Consider the following 24069-nt stretch of genomic DNA (forward strand, 5'->3'; position numbering starts at 1 on the left):
TCATCTTCGGTACACAGTTTAAGATATTTTAGATTTAGTCCGAGAGCTTTCTGTCCCTCCATTGTAAATGTATGTATGGTATACTGTCCTTGTCCAGAAAGGAAATAAAGACATCATCAAAGTAGTCCATGTGACATCAGTGGGTTAGTTAGAGTGTGTTGAAGCATCGAAAATACATTTTGCTCCAAAAATAACAAAAACTAGGACTTTATTCAGCATTGTATTGTCTTCCGGTTCTGTTGTGGATCCGCGCTCAGTGCCGCTGCTGACGTGTGTCTGGTGTGTGTGTGTGTGTGTGTGTGACGTAAGACGCTGCTGCCGTGTGTCTGGTGTGTGTGTGTGTGTGTGTCTGGTGCGCCCGAGCTTCGTTTACAGTCTGAGGGAGACACACGCTGGAAACAAAACAATCTTTGCAAACATGTCTAAGGATTTCCACACAGAGGAAGACTTGCATTTTTTTGCCCAGCCATATTTATTTGAACCCGAATACACGGACGCACCAGACACACACACACCAGACACACGTCAGCAGCGTCTTACGTCAGCAGCGGCACTGAACGCGGATCCACAACAGAACCAGAATACACACACACACACACACACACACACACACACCAGACACACGTCAGCAGCGTCTTACGTCAGCAGCGGCACTGAACACGGATCCACAACAGAACCAGAATACACACACACACACCAGACACACGTCAGCAGCGTCTTACGTCAGCAGCGGCACTGAACACGGATCCACAACAGAACCGGAATACACACACACACACACACCAGACACACACACACACACACACACACACACACACACACCAGACACACGTCAGCAGCGTCTTACGTCAGCAGCGGCACTGAACGCGGATCCACAACAGAACCAGAATACACACACACACACCAGACACACGTCAGCAGCGTCTTACGTCAGCAGCGGCACTGAACACGGATCCACAACAGAACCGGAATACACACACACACACACACCAGACACACACACACACACACACACACCCACACACCAGACACACGTCAGCAGCGGCACTGAACGCGGATCCACAACAGAACCGGAACACAATACAATGCTGAATAAAGTCCTAGTTTTTGTTATTTTTGGACCAAAATGTATTTTCGATGCTTCAACACACTCTAACTAACCCACTGATGTCACATGGACTACTTTGATGATGTCTTTATTTCCTTTCTGGACAAGGACAGTATACCGTACATACATTTTCAATGGAGGGACAGAAAACTCTCGGACTAAATCTAAAATATCTTAAACTGTGTTCTGAAGATGAACGGAGGTCTTACGTGCTTGGAGCGACATGAGGGCGAGTCATTAATGACATAATTTTCCTTTTTGGGTGAACTAACCCTTTAATGTCATCCTTCTCTAATCACATCAGATCTGTATGACCATGTGCGGTTAATCAAGTCAACTAAAACTCATCCAACTGAACGCATCGTCTTCATCTTCTGATTATTAATGCCAGTTGGCAAACAACTTTTTAGTGTGCGAAGGACCTCAAGATGGACGTCGTTTAAATGTGTAGATACTGCTTGCAGAAAGCAAAAACGCCACAGCTGAGTAACTTAAATTAACGAGTTTAACTAACGAGCTGTTGTGAAGAGGTGATTCACCATCTGATTCCAATTTCCAAAACTATTCTCCATCTCTATATGTATTAACACAGGAATCAGAGTTCATGACACATAGACTAATGCTGGCTGCACTTTCTTGTTGTCAAATAAAGCTTGTTCGGCCTTTTTTTGACTGTTGCACTTTCCTAAAATCTCCTGTGTATGTTTGTTTATTGTGTAAATGCAACTCTTCATGCTAAATGCCACTGCAGACGAGTTCTCATGTGGTTGCACTGCTGCTTATAGAATATGCTTTTTCAATAAGCAGAATAATTTATAATTAAATGATAATTATGGTTATTAAATATTGTTAATTCCAGGATGTATCAGTCAACATCTTGCATATCATCACACACCACGGCTACTTGTTAGAAAAAGTAGATTGTTACTGGAAAAGCTGAACTACTTTCATGCAATTATAAATGGCTAGCTAATAGCTAGATTAGAAGTAATTAAACTTCAAGTCACTATTTGTAACTTTTAATTAGTCATCCACCACTGACATGTTAAATAAAAGAGCCTGTATGATTGCCTCAGGAATCCTTGACCTGAATGCTGAAGAAAAAAAAATATTACTCGTCTTCGGCCGTCTACATTAATCTGGATAGATTTGAAAACTGAGTTTTTGCTCTCCATCCACACTAGCGTTTTCCAAGTTTATCACACTAAAACATCGGAAAACGCTAAATTCACCTTACAGCGCATGCGTAAACCCTCATAAAAGCTCACTGAGATGATACAGACAGAACAAGGCAATTAAGTTATCACGCAATTCTTCTGGCAGGATCATTTTCTTTAGCGAAATATCTCAGCATTCACTGATACGCATCTCACTCACCATTATATGTTTGGTCTAAATAAACACAACTACTCTCATGTTTTGCTGCAGGACAGCAAATGCCAGTGAATTTCCTGTCATCTTTGCAGGACTGTGATATGAAGAGTGTGCAAAGTACCATATTTTAGCAACTGTGTGAAAGTGAATAGCACATAACAGTCACAATACCGGTATAAATATATACCTATGGGTTCAATATGAGTCACTAAACTAACGTCATCGTTGACATACCTCAGTTTTCACAGTCCACACTATAGCGTTTTCAAATGTATCCACTTTGGAGAGTGTTTTCAAAAAGCTTAATTTTCATTGCTAAAAACGCCGTCTCAGTGTGGACTGAAGGCCAAAACGGATGCATTTTCAAAGGAAAACGTATTAGTGTGGACAAGGCCTCAGCAGGCACGGACAACAACTTGTGTTTCACTCTGATGGGTTACCTTGAACAGATAACAGCACAGGAAAGTACTCATTTTCCGACATTTTAAAAATGGGACAAGATGTTTTCTCTGTTGCTGCTTTTTCTTTTCTTCATTTGAAATAAACACCACTTATCAATGCAAGACCACAACTACAACGGCGGCAAGCTCTCATAGTGAAAACACATTCTATTGAGCATTTCCTTTAATAACCTCCATAAATTATAAAATGGTAATTGGGAGTGATCCACTGAGAATTATTACACACTTAATTTTGATTAAATCTAATTTACTTCCAAATAGTAATCAATGGAACCAAACCCCAAAATGCGGCCTAAACGGTTTAATAGTCTGAATTCAGTCAAATTTACCAAGTAATCGTGTCTGTCACTCTGTATGAAACTTTCACACGTTGCAAGGCTAAATGATGTCTTATTTGAAACAATGGATGATAGTTCACTCCGTTATTGCATGTTGGTTCATAACATCCATTGCAAAAAAAAAAAAAAGATGTGGATAAAGCACATGTTCAACATATTTTCTGCTGAGTTCAGTTTGCGAGGTGTGGCAAAAAAAAGTGTATTGCTTCTGGAAGGCAGCATCATGCTGCTCATGTGGGCAGTGTTATACTGTATCGGTTTAATATGGGCACCAAAATAAGTATGTGCAACTTACAAACCACAAAAACACAATGTGTAAAACAGGTCTTAATCCACTAAACACTATTTGAACTACTTCCACACTATACACTTGCACTACTTTTGTTGCTTGTACCTGGCGAACAATTGCCTCATATACAGATGTGGAGGTTTCAGACGGTCCTTAATTTGCAGCCATATAATACTGGGGAAAAATAGTTTGCTCTTGTATGGAAAATGATGCAAGGCTAAAGCAAGCCTAAATACACAACATAAAATGACTGTGTCTAAAACAATACCAAGAAAAGCCTAAAAGTTAGATGTTCCTGGTTTAAAGGGACAAACTTAGAAGTCAGCTACAACTATAGTTATGGGTAGAACAAATAAGGACAGAGGAATCGAAGCAAGAGACACTGTTGAAATATGTGAAATATATGGTTCATTTAAACTTAAATTTATAATTTAAAGGTAAATTATAAATTAAAATGATTGTGACGAATGTGAAGGGGTAGGAGATTGGTTTTTCAACAAGAAACCTAACTTCAATTGAGATGTCCTTCAAGATGGCTAACTTTGATCAATATCCGGGTCATGGGCTGGAGGACGGAGAAGCGAGGAAATGAGGAAGCATCAGTTTGAGTACTGAGAAGCAACCAGTGAGCATCGATACCCTCTGGTTTTCACAGTGCATTGTGGGACTTTTTAGGGAGCGAACGTTTTAAAACGCACTGGTACATAGCTGCCAACTCTCACGCATTGGCCGTGAGACACCCGCATTTGATTGGTTTCACACGCTCACACGCCACACTCCCGATTTCTCACGCTGAAGTGTCAACCCGGTCGGTCAAATGCCTGGAAGATGAGTTTATCTATATATCTACCTGTTGAGCCACTCGTGATCGACTAGTTATACCGCAAATTCGTTAAAAATCTCCCGTTATCTAGAGCGAGCGTGCATGCGAGACAGAGATTGTGCTCCAAACCGCGTAGAGCGAGCGAGAGACCTTGCGTGAGCGAGACCCCCCCCCCCCCCCGTCAACAAATCTCACTCGTCTCCCCCCCCCGTAAACAAATCTCACTCGTCTCCCCTCCCCCCCCCCCCCCCCCCCCCGTCAACAAATCTCACGCCGAGCAAAACTCAAAAGTTGGCAGGTATGCTGGTAGGATGTTGCAATTGAGACGGCCCTTAAAATGGCTGACTCTCTGATCAGTCCCCTGACTCCCTGACTACTGATTGATACTATTTTTTGTCAAATATATAGTAGGGGAGAGCCGGGACGATTGAAACGCGGGACGGATGAAACATTGAGATTTCCTTGAAAACCACTCATGTTATGTACGTCAAATTTCGTCAGCACGTACAGCACGCAATGCCTATCAGACCCGCGAAAACATTTATTCTTTACGTCATGCCGTTTTAAAGTTAGAGCCGGAAAGCTGTTTTTGAGTGTGGTTAGTGAATTCATTCGTGCGGTACTTTTTTTTGACTGACAAGTTGTATTTATTGTTTCATGTGCCATTGTAATGATAATACGGCAGGTGTATTAGCACTGCAACATACCCTTAAAGCTCCAGTCCGTAACTTTTTTAAGTTAAAAATAATCCAAAATAATTATATAAAAAAAAACTTATTCTGCCAGTGGTCAAAACTATCTGCTTGCCATAGCTAGATTCAAAACGGTTAGCTTGTTATAATGATTTTAATTCCAGTGGTACTGGTGGGTTTCCGCAGGAAATTCGAGCATGTCTTTGCGTCATGACGTCACACCCGTACACATAAAGAAGGAGTTTCGGCTAGCCGGCTATACTGCGCGTGACGAGATGTTTAGATGTATAGGCTTTTCTCGCAGCACTTTACATGATTAAACTTATGGCATCCAGAAAGATCCAAACAACAATCATCAGTGTCAACTGGAGATTCAGCAGTTATAAAACCCAAAAGACTTCATACTTCGGATTTAAGGTGGCTAGAGAAAGAGAAAGAAACCGTCTCATGCGAACACAAGGATTTAAACATCGGCGGGGCTTTTGAAAAGTGCTTGAACTCCGTGTTTTGAAGGGGTTCGAAACGGAAGAAGAGACTGCTTTTTTCTGCTGAACAAGTAAGACATTTCAATAGTTCAATCGTGTAACAGTACGTTTTCTTAATTCACACAGTTATGGAGTTTCCTTTGTTGTGCCTTTCTCGTTTTGCTATTATGGAGAAAATGAATTCTGAACTACACAGGTAACCATAAAACACATTAAATTTAACATTAGTCACGCAATGCTGATGTGATGTTGTTAACATGAATTTGAGAACAAAGTAGGCTATAATTTGCACGGTTGCTGTAAATCGCGTTGATTAAATCTAACGAAGCTTATCATGTCGAATGGTTTTTCCCCCTTAGTTGGTCAGAACAAAAATGGATGTTACTTACTTGTTCAGAAGACATTTTCTTATGAAAATTCTTATCAGGGTTCCTGCACACTTTTGAAAGTCAAATTTAAGGCTTTTTAAGACCTTTTTAAGACCTGAAGAAATCAAAATTAATACCGTACATTAGGGCTGTGCAGTATTGACAAAAATATATCTTGATATTTTCAACGTTTTGTTGATAATAATTAGATGATATTTTACTGATTGTGTTATAGGTTTGGTCTGTTTAGGTCTAGGTCTGTTGGGGTCTGTTGTTGACAGCTGACTCACGAAGATATTCATATTTTTCATATTCTATGCAGTGGTCAGTTCACAGCAGTGACAGAAATTAATATTTTAATTAAGGGGCAATATTTGCCACCTTAAATTGATTTTTTCAGGGGCATTTTCACCTATATATGGACTTTTTTTCTAAACTTATTTAGAGTTATGCATCACCTTTAATGTCAAATACTATCATTCAAATTAAATTATACAGTAATTATACAATAATACTTAATTATATAATAATCATACAGTACCACTGTTACAGTCAAATTTAATCATTCAATCAAAATCCATCTTTGCAGTGCAGAGGTGACAGAAGCGGCATCAGAAGTGGCATTAATATATTTACACTCCATTTACAACTGCATAAATAAAGCTATGAGATATATATTTTTAAATCAATATTCAATATTTAAATATGAAATGATTTCTAATTTTAACATTTTATTTAAAGGGTACTTTAAATATGAAACCGCAGCGGCAAATCACTGTCTTAATAAGTGAGTTGAGGGAGTCATTCATTCAACCGATTCGTTCAAACGGCTGATTCATTCGGGAAAGAAGCAAGTGATTCGTTCAAAACGCGGATTTCAGTCAAGAAATAATCGCTGTCGGTTGCATTGAGACTCTGCTACGGTTTCATTTTGAAATTATAGTCGGCGAAATAAAGGGAAAACCAACAATATTGACAATATTGTGTCTAAAAAGTAACTCAATGTTAACTTCTTGTTAATTTAACTGTTGTATAACATAAATATCACAACTTGAATTGTGCACGGGAAAACGGCACTCTTTCTGATGTGGTATTCTAATATAAGAAGAACATAATATGATATAAATATAAGACAAAAACTAACTTGGGGACATAACAGAAGTTACACTGCACACATCACGCAGAGAAAGCACGAGAGACAAATGCGATGTCAGCTCGCAGTGCCTCGTACATTGTTAAAACAATGATTACAATATCATAAAAGACAATACACATCGCACACCATACGCACATAAAGAATGAACTTACAACTGAACTGACATTTACGACCTTTCTTCTCCTTCTCTCCTCTCGCGTGCAGGAGACAGTTATGCTGCCGCGACTCGCGAGTGACGCGAAATGTCACGTGAACTAGCAAATCCACAAAGATAGAATAATAAATAAATAAAAATACGTACGCTAATTAGATGGTTTTAATTTGGAAAGCTTTTAGATATGTCTAAGTCAAAGTGTCATCTAAAATTTAAGACCTTTCATAAGTAAAAATAAGACTTTATAAGACTTTTTATGGCCTTAAATTTTAAAAATCTAATTTAAGACTTTTTAAGACTTTTTAAGGATCCGCGGGAACCCTGTCTTATGTTGGTCAAACTTTCAAAAAGTGAATCTGTGATTCTGTATGACATTATATCCACACAGCGCGGTGACTGACAGCAGCACTCGCCTCAAAGCACTGTGTTCATCCGCTATGTTTCATGCCGATTTACAACCCACGTAAAGATAATAATTCCGCGAATCACTGCAGTTACAGATTTCGAACAGAGAGATGGCGACAAAGAGGAAAAGTTACGGACTGGAGCTTTAAGTGTGCAATATCAGAGTTTTTTAGTTTACGGACAAAACAGGTTTAAATGGCAGGTGGCGCTGTCGGGACGGTTGAAACAGCGACTCGTGCCAGTTAAACCTGGTCATAGGAAAACACTCAATATGACTCAATCACTCAATATGACTCAAGGAATAAATGTAAGAATTAATTGTAAATGGATTTGTCTGTCTTCTTCAAAATAGCCTATTAGAAAGATTACGCAAAATGCGCAAAGGCTTATCGCCTATTGTTTATTGGGCGACAGAACAAAAATGTTAATATGAACCTTAAAATGAAAATAAATTACAAAATATGTTTGTAACAATATGTACATAAGTTACTTGTCATGTATTGTTCATAAAAACAAGCATTAGATGAATAGTTACCGTTTAAACTGTTATGTTTCATTCGTCCCACCCCTGTGTTTCAATCGCCCCGCTCTTTGAAACAAAGCACTTCTCCCGTTCAAAGTCAATTTTTACTTAAATCATTCTATATTTCTACCGAATAACACATGATACTAAGAGAACGCATATGTGAGTTGTTGATCACACACACACAAAAAATCTATCTGTAACCTTATCTTAGAAAACGACGTTTATTTGAAAAGTGTTTCAACCGTCCCGGCTCTCCCCTAAGGAAGTATGTGATTTCGGACGCAGCCCATAACTGGTTAATAAAGACAGTCACTTGCTGCGACTCACTGGCGTAATGATGTAACCTGCCAAAAGAAATCACTGGACCGTTCAAAAACATTGTCGACATTGACATACACTTTAAATCTGATGTCATTTTTGTTAATATCTTCATTATAAGGGGTAGTAGTAACAAAAAATCAGCCAAAAGCACATTTATTATTCGAGTCTAAAACCTTTTAAATAAATGGCAAATAACATTTTAAATTTAGTAGGCTATAACTTTAGCTATATGTAAGCTAAATGAGTTAAAAGTCCATACTGTTATTAATTGGAAATGCATGCCTATGCAAAATACTTAAATGATTAAATCATTAAGACGTGTTTTCGGAGGCCTGTTGCATGAAGCTAGTTAAACAAACAAGTTTCAGAGCAAGTTTAGAGTTGACAAAACCATACAAATCTAGCCTGGTTTAGATAAGGTTCAGAGGGCTCACAATGCTCGGTATTTTCCTGTTAACTGAGGGTTTGATGATCCAGAGTCGAACTCTGAAGCGCGTGCACATGACACACTTTCAGGCCAATCACACTGAACATGGAGAGAATCAGTTTGATTCACTTCTCGTGAGAGAGACGACACAATTCACTTGTTGAAGATGAAGAGATAAAATATCATGAAAAACAAAAAGAAAAATATCATAAATTTAAATTCATTTACAAGGCAGGAATAAACACTACTGCTGAAGTGAGAGTTTGGGAAGGCAGTTGAAAGAAAATATGTGACTATACTGTATGCATGTGAATCAACTGAATTTAAAAAATAATTCATAGGTTTAAAAAGAGCTCACAAGAACACACGTAAGCTTAGTTTAAAATCTGTATGTATATATTAAAGCTTTAATTTATATGTATGTGTATACATTTTAAATGGAAAATTTCATATAAATTATTAATTAGTATAATAATATGAATATATTAAAATACATAATTGCGATTAATATAATAAATATAGCCTAGCCTAATAAATAACCAGCAGCAAAAGACGGCCAATTTTGTCTCTAAATTTTCCCCACTATAAACTGCTTTAATTTGGAGCAAGAGATACAGGGGGAGTGGCTTTATTTTCAGCAGATATGTCACTTTGCTCAAACAGTTGATTTAATGATTTGTCCAGGTTTGGTTTGGTTTGGATCTCTAGTCTAACCCAGAATAAAACCGTGATTTCAACCCGGGCGCTTCCCATACATGCATAATAAAAGTCTCATGCTCGTGTACTGTACGTAAAAAACCAATCCACCCTAGCTGAGCCCGAAAAAAACCCTAATTTTAAACTTACCTGGATAGCTGAAATAGACTTCATGCATCAGGCCCCAAACTGTCACAAAGGACGTGTTGTCGTGACAAGAACAAGACGCTGACGACGTGCGCGCTCTGGCAGAAGCGCGAGACTTGAAGGAATTCACCTCAGCTGAAGAGAAGATGTGTCGATACGGCGTTGTAGCTTCGTCGCAATCCAATGTACCCCCCTTTGATTAAAGTAAGCTAATTACAGTTCTTATATTTGACAACAACCACACATTTTTTTAAGGTAAGTTGAAAAGTGTTTCTCGAGTTTCACACGTTTTGTAGGCAAGTGCCAATCATAGTCGTCGTCAAGTTCACACAGTATTATAAACGGCATGTCTTGAACATTACAAAGGTTTATGCTGTAAGCAATGTAACTTGCTGTAATGTTGATACATATTGTACATTTGTCATATATATTTGACAGTATGTGTCAACAGGCGCGAAAGAAATCCGCTCAAAAATCTCTCAGGCGTGTCAGCAAAATTTACGAGAGTGTAACGTTATAGTTTATAATTGCTTTTACTCGTACTTGGACAATGAAATAATCATATACCCCTACGTATTCAATTACAGAAAATGCTAACTTTATTTCTAGATGTCAAAAAATACATTGTGTCATTGTAATACAATTATATATATATATATATATAATTTTATTAAACATTTAAATCTTAATGTAAAATGTTGCAAAGTGGTTTCAACATTAGATACACCAGAAACTTCAGAACTATGTGCCCAGCGTTTGTTGCCTCCATTTGCATAAAGTTGAGCTTTGGCGTCCTTTTTGTTAAGTGAACTTAACTTAAGTGAACAGATGAGATGTCATGTTGTAATACATATTTGGAAAAAAATAAATGAATACGGCTGTATTAAAGCTCCTGTAGGTAACTTTTGAAAACATGTATTTGCTAAAACTGTCATTATGTCCTGACAGTAGAATATGAGACAGATAATCTGTGTAAAAATCAAGCTCCTCTGGCTCCTCCTAGTGGTCCTATTGCCATTTGCAAGAAATACACGCTCCCGGTCAGAAACAACCAATCAGAGCCAGGAGGAGTGTCTTAGCACTGTCAATCACGCTCGTGTACGCGCTGATCCCCTCTCTTGCACAGCGCGAGCGCCGGAGCGCGAGCCGTCGTTCAAACTCAAGATTGCCGGCGTGCTGCAGCTGTGCTTATGACGGAGAAACAACCTAAACTGCCAATTCACCTGGTCATAAAACAAAGAGGTAAAAGGAAAAAGACTGATGACGATAAACAAGTGAAAAAGAAAAAATTACACAGAGCCCATTGACTCGGTGTCAAAACTCTAGCCGCATAACATGTAGATAAAATGTCACGCACTCTGCTAAGCAACAATTGAAACCTGCTAATTCACTGGTTTGTCATGTTGCTGAAATAATGTACTAGCACACCTTATCTAGCATTATTTATCGCTAGAATAATTACTTACATACTCTAACGTTAGTTACCGTTATATTAACGCTATCTTACTAGCTATTTATAACTTATAGAAAGAGTGCAACGTTATAAAGTTACATGTAGGCTATTGGAAAATACATAATGATTTGAGGACCAAGTTTGTTGTCAAAGTATGGGCAGGCCATAGTCAATGTAAAGCATATTATTGACGTTTAGTCCCTATTAGTGAATGTGCCATATAACTTTTTATCCACCGTTATCGGTGGCCCTGTTTACTAGCCTGCGCGTTCACGACAGAATCCGCTGTGGAGGACGAGCTGTGGAGGGAGGGCTGTAGCACAGCAGAGAGCAAGGGGGTGGGACCTGTAAGTTGTGCTTGTTCAAATTTTCAGGCTAAGTCAACGTTTTCTCAAAACTCCCTACTGCAGCTTTAATATACCATACATGCCTTTGTGTGAAACTACCTGTACGCTTAGTTGCCTTGTTCAGATTTGTCACATCAGACATTTAAAGTTGCCTCCAGAAGTATTTGTACTCTGCTTTTTTTTTCTGCTGCAACAGTTCAGGTGCACAGGTATGTTTCAATCATCTCTGGCTTAGTTCAAATTAATACAATGATTAAATTATTCAAAACTTGATTTTTTTTTACAATTTTATTTAAGGAATTATACCCATGCCAAAATGTGGTGGGGTAAAAAGAGCAAAAGTAAGAAACCTGAGGAAGGAAATCAATTGGTGACGACAACATTCAGTGCAGAGATGAAGATTATTATAATGACGACAGTAATAAGAATGAGGGTGAGTATTATAGCATTTAATCTGGCAGTGAAGTCACATAATTATTGTTCCTCTCCATCTCTGACAGGATCATAATCTGTTAAGGAGTAAGAACAAGCAAGCGTTTGTCCTGATCAAGTCTCTCTTCTGAAGTGTCCATTCCTTCACCATCTCAGTGGGGCAAATGGTTAATGATGATCAGGAGATACTAAGAAAGCAAATCGGAAGAAGAGGAGAAGAGACAACGCAGGCAAGTGAAAAACAGTGACACAAAGTAAGTAAAGATGATGATACCGCCATAGATACTTTATTACTATCCTAGCAATGGCCTAGCCACCACAAGTGGCACCACAAACTCCATGGTGTTATGGCATGACAATCTTTTTTTTTTTTTATTAAGAAAATGACATTGTGATTCAGGTATATTCAATAAATTACGCCATTTCATTTTAGCCCATCTGGCACATACACAGTGCTACACAGAATGACTCTTATTACTCCTAAAAAAAATAAGAAGTAAAACTTAGAAAATCTGTCAAACTGCCTGAGCTGCTATCATTGTCCCTGGTGTCTGTAGCAGTCTGTTCAATCTACAGTAATCCAAGTGACAAATTGAAATGGCCACTGTCCAAATCTGACCTATGGCTCCAGTTCCTCTTCCTCTCCCCTGTCTATGTGTTGACAGAATGCTCTTCCAGCAGCTCAAGTCAAAAGTGAATGAATCTGCAGTCTTGATTCCTAACTATTTTTTTCCTTACCTTTTCTAAATAGTTTTGCTAAGCAAACTTTCGGTTTGCTGAGACACTATTAGGCAAGCAGAAGTATGTAACTGATGGTGCTGCAATGATTAAGGCGGCTTTTTGACAAATTTGTCCAAGCATAGGGAGTTTTTCCTCTGTGCATATGGTCAATTAAGCATCAACATGCTTAAAGAGTAGCTCTTTTTGTTGGCTGCAGTAAATAGTCATGTCTTGTTTATTTTAGTTAAAAGTTAAAGGTTGTATCAGCGTGGGTGACGTCACTTCTGTTTGTGTTTGAAGCGAGATCCCAAACAAACCAAGTTAGCTCACCCCTCCCTCCCGTTTCGTGCATCATGAAAAAAAAAGATCATGCACGCGCATTTCTTAAAGCGACAAACAAACGATATTCAGATTGACGTTCTACCTCAATGATGGCTTATTCTGCTGGGTAAGTCATTATAGTTGTTTTTCTAACATAATTTTATAACCAAGACAAGTAAATATAATATCTGTTACTTGCACTTTCAATATTGTGTATTCTAAAATAGGCTAATGCAGAAAATGTTTTTAATTTTTTTTACTTTGTATGCATGAACATTATGCAATCAACTACATATCTAGCTTCCAGCTTTTCTCCCAGCTAACAGAATAGTTTTTTTTTTATATATATAAATGGTTACAATCAAGTTGTCATAATGTTGCCTATTATCATTTATTTAACTTGTACAGTTCTGTATAAGGGAGAGGTCGGGCTCGGGCTGCTTCCCAAGAGCTACACCCTACCACAGCTGTCCCACCAAATTCGTTTCTTTAACAAATAACGACGGTTTTCCCTCGCCCTAATCCTCCTCCTCTTCTTGGGGATTGCCTCTTCCATGTTCACTGTATCTGGTCCGTTGATAGACGCGCTGGCTTCTTCTTCAGCTCTGACTTCGCGTGCAGGCGCCGTGCACGAGCGCAAAAACAAACAAAACCCGCCCCTGTCGGTGATTGGTTGGAACACTGTTTATTTTGGTTTTGAGTGGTGGTTGTACGCATTTGTTTTTGTGTGCAGATCTCAGAGCCTAGGCTGCCTACAGATGCGTTTTTTTGACAGGCTGCTTATGGGGCGGGCAGCTAGCGGATCATTAGGAAAGATTAGATGAATGTGATCATTTATGTTTGGGCCTGAAATTGCTGATACAACCTTTAAAATAATAGTCTCTAACTTTCGTGTACTTGCAATATTTATCAAATATTTTGTTGTGATATCATTTTGGACCATATTGTGTGGCATTGCTTTATTCTGGCTATAATGTAGCCAGATTAACAGTAATATAGAAAAAGTGAAACGCATAGATATAAAGGAGCAAATACAAACCATGGTAGACTCATTTGGCCTTCATTGCCCTCTTCTGGTGTCCAAGGTACAGCTACCTTCTCATATATTTCCAATGCCCAAAGGGACAAGATTTCACAATCCTCTTTTTCAACCAAAAGGCTGAAATTTATTTCTGCTCAGACAACCTCATCGTTCATTAGCGCTACTTGGCAGTTGCTATAATGAATAAAGTGTCCCGTCAGGCACTAAAATATCACAGCAGACAAAATGATTCTAAGAGGAAAAGTTCTGCTTTTCATTTAGCTAGTTCACAGAATGTGGGATGTTCCCAAAGGACCTGGGTATTGTTTATCATCTAGACTGTATGCAGTACAAGGCTTTTTTTCCCTCCTTTTTTTGTGAAAATTTGTTGTAAGATGAATCAGAATGCTCACTATTCTAATAATTCATCTTAAGTTATGCTGTATTTGTTCTTTTTTATTTTCTTTTATGCCAGAACTATCCTTACACTGGGGATGTGTAACTAATCTTATTCTTGATCCAGTATCAAGGTACTATCAAGGCCATTATCCCTGCTGTCGATACCAATATTGATGCCTCTAGTAAATACATTTGTTTCTACAATTTCTGTGGTTCTGTAGTTATAGTCAATTAGCAGTATATTTTAAAGCAGTTCAGGAGAGAAATAGTCCCTAACACTGTTCACAGTTTTCACCTTGAAACTTTTTTTACAGATTCATTTTCGAGGTAAATAAATAGCTACATTGAATTAACTATATGATCACTATTTTAAACAAAATTGCGATATAAATCTGAAGATGCCAGCCGTTCTATAAGTGATTGTTTTATTTATTTATTTTATTTGTAATATTCCAGCAATTTTGTTTAAAATATGATCACTATTTTAAACAAAATTGCGATATTATAAATCTGAAGATGCCAGCCGTTCTATAAGTGATTGTTTTATTTATTTATTTTATTTGTAATTTTAGGAGAGTGTTTAACGGTGTGAAGTACAGTTGATTTTACTATAGGCTTCAATGTGTTCTAATGTACAGTCTTTTTTTTTTGCTGGAATATTGTGCTGCAACCGAGTGTTTTTTGATTGCAGTGTCCAGGTCACGTACTTGCGGGGTTGCTGCCATTGAGATTAATGGGAATGCTTCTTCTTTTTTTTTAATCGAACGCTTATTTGTTACATCTTTATCTACTAGTTCACTGCTACCTTCAGTGTGTTCATTAAAACGTTTTGCAGAATTTTCTAGTTGTACACGATCTTAATTTATCCAAATTGAACCATGTCCCATCAAATTTGTAATTAAAACGCTAAACAAAGCGAGTCGGCCATCTCTCTTCTCGCCCTAAGGCTGTCTCATCTGAGTTTCCATGCCTTTAAATGTCAATGCAAGAGAACTCCTTTAAAAATTGAAAAAGTCCATTACCAGTGACATTTCAACATGTGTGTGCAACACATTCAGAATAGATGAGTCTGTCTAACTATATGCAAACCTCCACAGATCTCTTGTGTGTAATTGGATTTTTTTTTTTTTTTTTTTTTTTTTCTAACATTACTGTAACCCATATGTCTGGTGTCATATCCATAGTCACAATTCTGCCTTGATTGTGGGCACCAGGATGATTCATGAAAGATCAGAAAGTCCTCATTCTTTTAATGCATTTTAGTTTTATGTGTAAATGTCATTGTGGACTGGGTGGGAAGGGGTCATCTACCATTATGTTGAATGTGAATCCTCCTTCATACACTGTACCAGTTTTTGGCAAGGACTGATATATAAGTTGAGTAGAAAGAATAGCAAGTCAAATGCATCCAAGCATTTTTCTTTTTAAATTAGGGCAGGAATCCATGGTGTTTAATTGTCAAGCTCTAGGAATAAGAGTAATATTTTCTAATACATTAATGTTGGTTCGATGTTCAATTTGATTCTTTGCTTAAAGCAGCACTAAGTAGGAATTCCATTTTTGTCAAACAGCGACCCCTAGAGTCGCTGTGGAGCACTTGTACTGTCGTGAATAGCACTCAAGCAGAGATGGCTCGCACTCACGGCCGGATCCCCTCCCCCTGTACACCGGTACCTGTTCAGTAGGATGGATGCTGTAACGAGTGGAAATAAGGTATGGCCCCTTTAAGAGCTGTGCGCGCCCTGTTTAACTGTCGGCAGTCTGTATTGTATGTGCGCCTCGAACACCACATGTATACGGCACCGGGTTATTTCTGTTTGATGCTCATTTTATCAGAATTTTATCAGATCTGTTTTTTGCCGTAAAGCAATTCGTTACCTCGCGAGACCTGATATCACACGATACTTCCTAACACGGCGGTTCGCCGGCCCAAAGTTGCAAGGGTGGTTTTGCGGCTCACAGGCACCAGGGGGGTGCGAGACGACCACCATTCAACACGAAATCAGTACTATAAACATTGCAATGACTCCAAAGCTGTTCGGTTAAGGTAAAAAAGATACTTAGTTCACCTTTAAATAGATCCTTGAATTTTGATCGACTGTAACTGTTCAATAATACTGCCAAATGACCTTCTGTCCTCACTGGTTAAGACCCAAGCAATTAGTAAATCTCTTTCTGTAAACCTTATAGTAATGCACAGCATGGGTAATATAGCTTTGAATCTTGTAATGTATTCCTTTATAATCCCCATTCATTATATCAAGACTGATGTGCCTGTAATAAGTTGTCAGAAGCTTTTGGAACTAGGATATGAAACCTTTATCTGCTTCAGGGTCTTGATCGACTCCATTAAAATGGAAACTTCAGGCAAATACAAGCATGCTGTCTGATTCAGATGACTGGCAGCCAATTACTGAAAAAATGCAGAATCTATATGTTTGCTCTGAATATGACAGAATACAAGTTAGGCTACATGTTATGAAAGGGGAGGCAAATGGAGCCATTTACCCAGTCCTACCTACCTCCATTTTCTGTCATGCTGACATGACTTTTTTCATATAACCCAGTATCTGATCCTGAAGGTTATTACAAGAATTTTAAACACTTTGCTGCTTGTGTATCGTTCAGCGTCGTTCAGAGGCAGACTCACTCAAGATTCTCTCCAGGGACACTTGAGATGAGATACAAACACAAGTGACAAGCCTGAGCTTAGCAACTGTATAGCACAGTGTTTGATAAATGGATAAAACAAGCACATCTGAAATCACCCAGACAAGATCCTCCGAGGAATATCCCAGATCTGTTAATTCTAGTTTTGGTAAATGCAATTCTCCCACATCTCTATTTTATTTTATTTTTGTGGGAGGGCAGCAGTGTCTTGTGAGGAAAGCGCAGAGGTCAAAAGTCACATCTTTGCAACAACAACAACGCGAGTAAAGCTCTGTAGGATGCTTCAATATGCATGCTTTAAACCTCTTGTCCTTTGACTGATGGATCTCTATTTAATGAGTGGATTTTATTCCCCCCCACATTTTAACAACAAAACACCCTCAAAAATCTAAAAGCATTGTTCATGTTTAACATGGCACAGTGTGACTTTTTATATCAGAGAGAGTTTACTGTTTTGGGGAGGTCTTTTGAAATGTTATGTCTCTTTGAAGCCTACCCTTGTGTGACCGTACTACCACAAATTGATTTCCAGTGAATCCCACTGACGAATCACTGGCCTGTTCCCGCTTCACCTTCCTAACCTCGTTTCAATCATACTTTTAAGAAAAGCATTCACTATTGTGCACAGTTCTTGCAAGGCAGTGTTATAGTGCAATTCTCCTGCAGTTTTCTGCAGTTAATTCACTTCCAATTAAATAACACACAGACTTTATTTAAAACGTTTTGTCGATAATGTTACTTGCTTAAGAAATGATCTTTTATTAATTGCATGTAATTGCATGCACATTTAGAAACCACTTATAACACCTTAGCAAGTTTAGAGGAACACCCTGATAACCATCCTCTGCATCCTAACTTTTTGGTTGTTTAATCTACTCGACACTCAAATTGTTTATAGAAAATGTTCCTTAAATGTAGCTCAACTGACAGAGTAAAAGCTATGTGAATGGGGTCCAATTGCCAGGAGCACAAATGCATAAATGTAAATGTAAAAATTAGGGCTGTCAATCGATTAAAAATTGTAATCTAATTAATTACATACTCTGTGATTAATTAATCTAAATTAATCACATACATCATTTTTGCAGTGAAAGTATTTGACATATTTCAATTCAAACGAATCAATGAATAATCAGCATTAGTGACATTTTAAAGTTCAAAAACTCTTTTATTATTTTCACTGTTCAAATAATGGCCATAACAATCAACAATATGACCTAATAATAATATGCTGAGGAAATAAATTCAAAAAATATTTTTTTCACTGTACAAGGCATCTCAGGCCACAGTTATAACCTAGGGGACACAATGAATAAATGAACACTGCCCTCAATGTCAACACTATTTCTCTTGTATGTGCCATGAAAAAACTCAGGCAAGAGATCAACCGTTTAACATAGTGCAATATCAATTCCAGGGCTATTTTGTGCAATGGAACATAAACCTTCAATAAAGAAAATCAGCCCCTTTTACCACATTTCACACAAAAAAATCAACAAAGCAACAATTTTTAAATTTGTAGACACATCTGCCTCACTTCTACTTCTCCTTCAGCCAGTCACTGTTACCACACACACACACACTCACTCACTCGCGCACTCGTCTCACACACACACTCACTTACTCACTCACGCACACGCACGCAGATTTGCTAAGTTAGCGCTTCAGTGTTTGCTCGAGTGTGGTTTAAGTTTGAAGATGACGTTGACCGCGGGACGTTGGAGTTGGCGGGACGTGCTAGCTCGTACCTCTGGATTAACATTAACTCCTGGATGCTTTGCATTGATGTGGTACTTTAGAGTTGACGAACTCCGGTGATATGCAAATTCCTTGCGGCAGACATTGCAGATGACTTTATTTTTATCAATACTCCCATCAAGCCGTTTTTTATAAGTAAATGTTCCAATCAATGATCCAGGCAGCGCGTTCTCGTCTCCCTCCTTTATTTTACAGTCGGGTGGGGGCTATAACGGCTCCGGGTCAAAGGTCAATACGGAATGGATTAATTTGCGTTATTATTTTTAACGCGTTATTTTTTCTCAGATTAATTAATCGAAATTAACGCGTTATTTTGACAGCCCTAGTCAAAATAATTGCATGTATTAAAATGTAATAATAAATGTAATTGCATAATACAGAAAACCTGTTGATTGAAGTTCATACGATTAATATTTTGGTGTACCTTCATAACTTCTCCCCACAATACTTCTTTCTAACAAGTGTGTTCTGTCCAGCTAGGTGTGAAATATGCCGGAGACTGAAGCAGAATTTAAAGAAGGGCTTTTGAGCAGCTTTTCCTCATTAGAGGATGCACCGCATGGTGAAAAGAGGCCTGTAGCAGCGCCACTGGTGTTCCTCTTGTTTATTCTTTTACCCGGCACTCTGACAGAGAGCTTGGCATGCTCTGTTTGTATGTGGAAGAAAGATTAGGTCCCTTTCCTGCCTTTTCCTCAGCTCCTGTGGTTGCTTTCAGAATGTAGTGGAGAATTTAGAGCACAAACTGCATCTCCTCTTGAATATAAATTGCTATTCTCTGAATTTTTAAAGGAGGGAGAAAGAGATAAATAAATCTCATTTTCTGTCCCAGCAGAGTTTCCTCTGCTCAACTCCATTTGTGTTTTCCCCCCCTGGCCTTACCTTGGCACCGAGGAAATTTAGATAGAGCTCCCCTTGATGCATTGGTGTAGTTCACCCTAAAATGAAAATTCAGTAATTTACTCAACCTTCCTCATCTTGTTCCAAACCTCTATGATTTAGTTTCTTCTGCGGAACACAGATTAAATATGTCTCTCTTCGGCAGTATAGTGTTTACTTTCATCTTTAATTTCTGTGGCCTTGTAACTCCGTCAATAGGTGTAATCTTTGTTAGAAAAAATGCTAGAGAGAGAGAGAGTATGTAGAGCCTTCTCAACGATTACAGTGTTTTAAAACTTACAAAGGAACTGTGTCAACAAGGCCCCATTAATTTTACATCTCTACTTTCATATCTATGCCTGTAATCTCTGTTAATGCAGCCTGATTGCTTATGTCTCTCTCAGCACATAATAGCACTTCCCTGGAGAGAGTCCCTGGCTTACACCATGCCTCTTAGGGTAGGCTCTATAAGCACTCAGTTATATAAATTCTCTTACTTACTTATTAACCAAAGGTTGAAACAGGCCAAATGTAAACAGGCCAGTATGTGAAAATATGAGATCTGCTCTGAGTGATTTAGAGGCTGATTATCGGACCACAGAGCCGAAAGAATGAAGAACCATAAAAGTGCTTAAAATAAGTGTCATGGTTGAGAATTGGAGAAGTCACATATTAAATGTAAAATTTAAAAATACATTGATTTGTTCATTTTGAAAGGGACATTTTGGACAACTCAACTGGCATTTTTGCTACTGATGCTGTTAAAACACCTTAACACTCCCATTTAGGGATGCACCGAAATGAAAATTCTTGGCCGAAACCGAAAACCGAAAAAGAGGAAACCAAGGCCGAAAACCGAAACACCGAAAGAAATTATGCCAATTATTAGTACCATTGCATGTATGTATGGCTATGACAAACTTTACTAAAATCAAGGCATTGCAATTGCATAAATTAATGTAAAATTTTCAAAGAATAAATCAATTACAAATTATGCAAATATTTATTTAGCACATTGCAACAATGCACAGTATAAAATAAAATTCAAACTAAAATGTTTAACTTGACCCCACTCATGTGTAAATTAAATAATAATCTACTGGCCTGCAGAAAGGTTTTAAAAATAAATGTTTTCTCATAAAAACCAAGCCGAGCACGAACTTCTCATCACACCAGCACCCAGTTCGCACGTCTAAATTAGTTGCTTACATTTAAAAAAAAAATGCATACAACAGCATAAAAAGCCTTTTTAATGAACAATGGTCCATGTTTAATACAAATGTACACGAAACTCAATGAAATATGTTTAGTGAAATTAGACAATATTTAAGAGAGTGTTCATTTAGTTGTATACATGTTCCCATATACATATTTTTTTGTAATGTCACAAGTAATAATCTCAGGGTTTACTGGGTTTTACATTATTATTTTTGTATTGGTGGTGGTATACTAAAAAATAAACATTGTGACGCGTTTATCTTTCTTCTTCTCACCGATTCCTGATGGTTAGAGGACAGTTACTTGAGTCGTCCCCTGTCGTTTCAAAGAATAGTACAACGGCGAGCGCGTCAAGTATAAACGCTTCGACCGTTTGGAGCGGTGCGGGCGCTGTCTGTGGAGACTCGCGCTGTCTGTGGAGACTCGCGCTGCGGAGGCAGGCGAAAGTATAAACAAGGCTTCCGTCTCCTCGCGGCCGGGTTCAGATATACTGAAATATGCATGGAAATACGTCCACAACGCAGACATGTTGCTTCACACAAGCACGTGCAGGTCGCGGTTTCTGTTTGCTTCATCACAACATTTCGGCCGTATTGTTTCGGTGATAAAAGTATTTCGGTGGCCGAATATTCGGTGCATCCCTGCTCCCATTGCAAGTCGCTAGAAAAGTTAGGATCTCAAAGCTTATCTAATTATGTGGTCTTTAACTTATACAACAAAGCTTGAAAAAAAATGGTTGCGACACAAATCATTGTGACATTCACAGTGTTTGTTTATTTTATATTATCATTTTAAATGATTTCAAAGTTATTTGATATAACGGCCTGACTTAGATTAAACTTATTGAATGCTATAAACCCTTTTGAGTGTTTCAAGAAAAAAAATTAAATTAATTCTGCAACCCATTCAGTGAGCAAACATGACAATTTCTGCATATTTTAGATAACGGTGTGGGAGTGTCTAATAAATGTCAGGAATGTGCGTTTGAGTGGGTGGGTGCATATGTATTATTCAGTAACTGCATTGGCATACTTTATACTATAACTGTGCCTTGCATACTCTGTTTTGATTGGCTGTTTTCTTTCCTCTGAGGATGCTGATATCTGGCTCTGATAAAAGCCTAGTCAGTTTTTTTTTTCTTCAGAAGGTTGCTGCTAGGTCACGCCTGATTAGCAGTCCTCAAGCACAAGAAGTGTTAAAAGCAGCGTTTATGCCAGAGTGAGCAGTATTTTTCTCCTCCATAACTGTCAAGGCTGGACTTTTAATTGATCCAGTGGTGTTCCCCTCCTCCTAGACTACTGAAGAGTCTGAAGACAGGATTTCTATTTAAGTTAAAGTATTTTCCTAAGCCATATCCTTCAGTGAGTCTTCCTCTGACTCTTCTATTATTTTCGTATTGCCAAGCCTTTGCTTAGGTGAGAGGTAACTCACAAACTGATAATGAACTAGACCTTAAAAAGGGAAGATCGTTGAAGGATAAATAGTTTTAATTTTGCTCTCCACACCCTAACTGGAAGCTAAAACGTAAAATAATTCAGGCAGATGGATGATCGAGATGATTCCAGAATGGTTCATCTTTGATTAAGCTTATGGTTGGTTAGATTGTTGTATTGATTTTTGGCAATTTATGTGTTGTATTCCTGTTAGTATATATGCTGAATGTATTACATTACATATTGCATGTACTAAAATTCATCAATTGCATGTACTAAAATTCATCAGACATGGATGATACTTTAAATAATGTGGCCCATTGAGGAAATGGTGAGCTATTATTTTTCTAAACTATCTGATTTAAGATTTTGACCTGGCGGGCAATAACATAGCACAAAATATCTCAAAGACTCTTAAACATCTTGGGGTGGGCTCCCTTTTCCTTTTTGATCCTAAGACTAACACCTAGGCTACTTTCACACTGTCTATATCTGATTATTTGTGTATCCTATTGGAATCTGATCTAAAATGATTGATGTCCGCATTGTGTAGCGCAACTGTTCAGATCCGATTTGTGTGTCCATGCAGCTCTTGGTAGGAATTCGCCAAAAACAACAACAACAACCGCAACATGGAGGGGTTTGCAATAGAGATGTCTTATTTAAATTTTACAACTGAATTTTGTCTGAAGTATAAAATAATTGGTTACCTGTAAGCAGTGTTGGGAAAGTTCATTTTCTACATGAACTAGTTCAAAGTTCAGTTCACAAATTTTAAAATGAACTAGTTCAGTTCATAGTTCATACTTCAAAAAATGAACTAGTTCATAGTTCTTTTTTTCCATATGTTGCGAGCTTTTTTTTTTTTTTTTGCCACAGCCCATATACAACCACAGACAGCAATTATTTTATCGGCGGGCAAAGTTTGCACAGAAATGTACGATTTTTTCCCATCCTCATCGAACCCTGTCATAAAACTCGTTTAAATGATCATACGACGCCTCACTCGCTGCTTTGTCGAATACATGCTGCTTCTTGTCTTGATGACGCATGCGGCGGCCGCGGTGCGACACTGGTGGCTGGTGTTGCCAGATTGGGTGTTTTTTTCGCTACATATTAAGGCCTGTTACGTGTGTTTTAGCCAGGTTTTCGCCTGGAAGGCTCTATAGAAATCTGGCACCCTATTGAACGAAGTTAAACTGAGAGAGCGTGCGTTCACAGACACCAGAATGAACGCGTTCACAGTGACGTTCATCAGGACGTAATTAAGTACTGTTCAGTTCACGTTCGCCCAAAATATGAACGAGTTCATGAACTATCGTTCATTGAACGCGTTCAGGCACAACACTGCCTGTAAACCAATCACATAACGCAATCACCTCTCTCTCCAACTTAAACATCACCTCCATTCAAAATGTTTAACAAACACTCTTCTTGTTCGGGCTTCAGTTTGCAAATGCCGGGAAAATTCTCCACAACAGAGCGAATTGCATCCCGTATCTCCATATCCGCGGTCGTTTTCGATTTTCCTAACCTAAAATACAATCTTAAACTCTGCGCTTTAGCGTCTACATCACGGCTCTCAGCCCGCCCTCTGTTCGTTGATTGGCCGGCTGTTTTCAGGCCGGAGGAAAACTGAGAGATAGGTCGA

The sequence above is a fragment of the Rhinichthys klamathensis genome, unplaced genomic scaffold (assembly GCF_029890125.1).
Source record: "Rhinichthys klamathensis goyatoka isolate OS25496 unplaced genomic scaffold, OSU_Roscu_1.1 h1tg000029l_1, whole genome shotgun sequence".
Classification (NCBI taxonomy): Eukaryota; Metazoa; Chordata; class Actinopteri; order Cypriniformes; family Leuciscidae; genus Rhinichthys; species Rhinichthys klamathensis.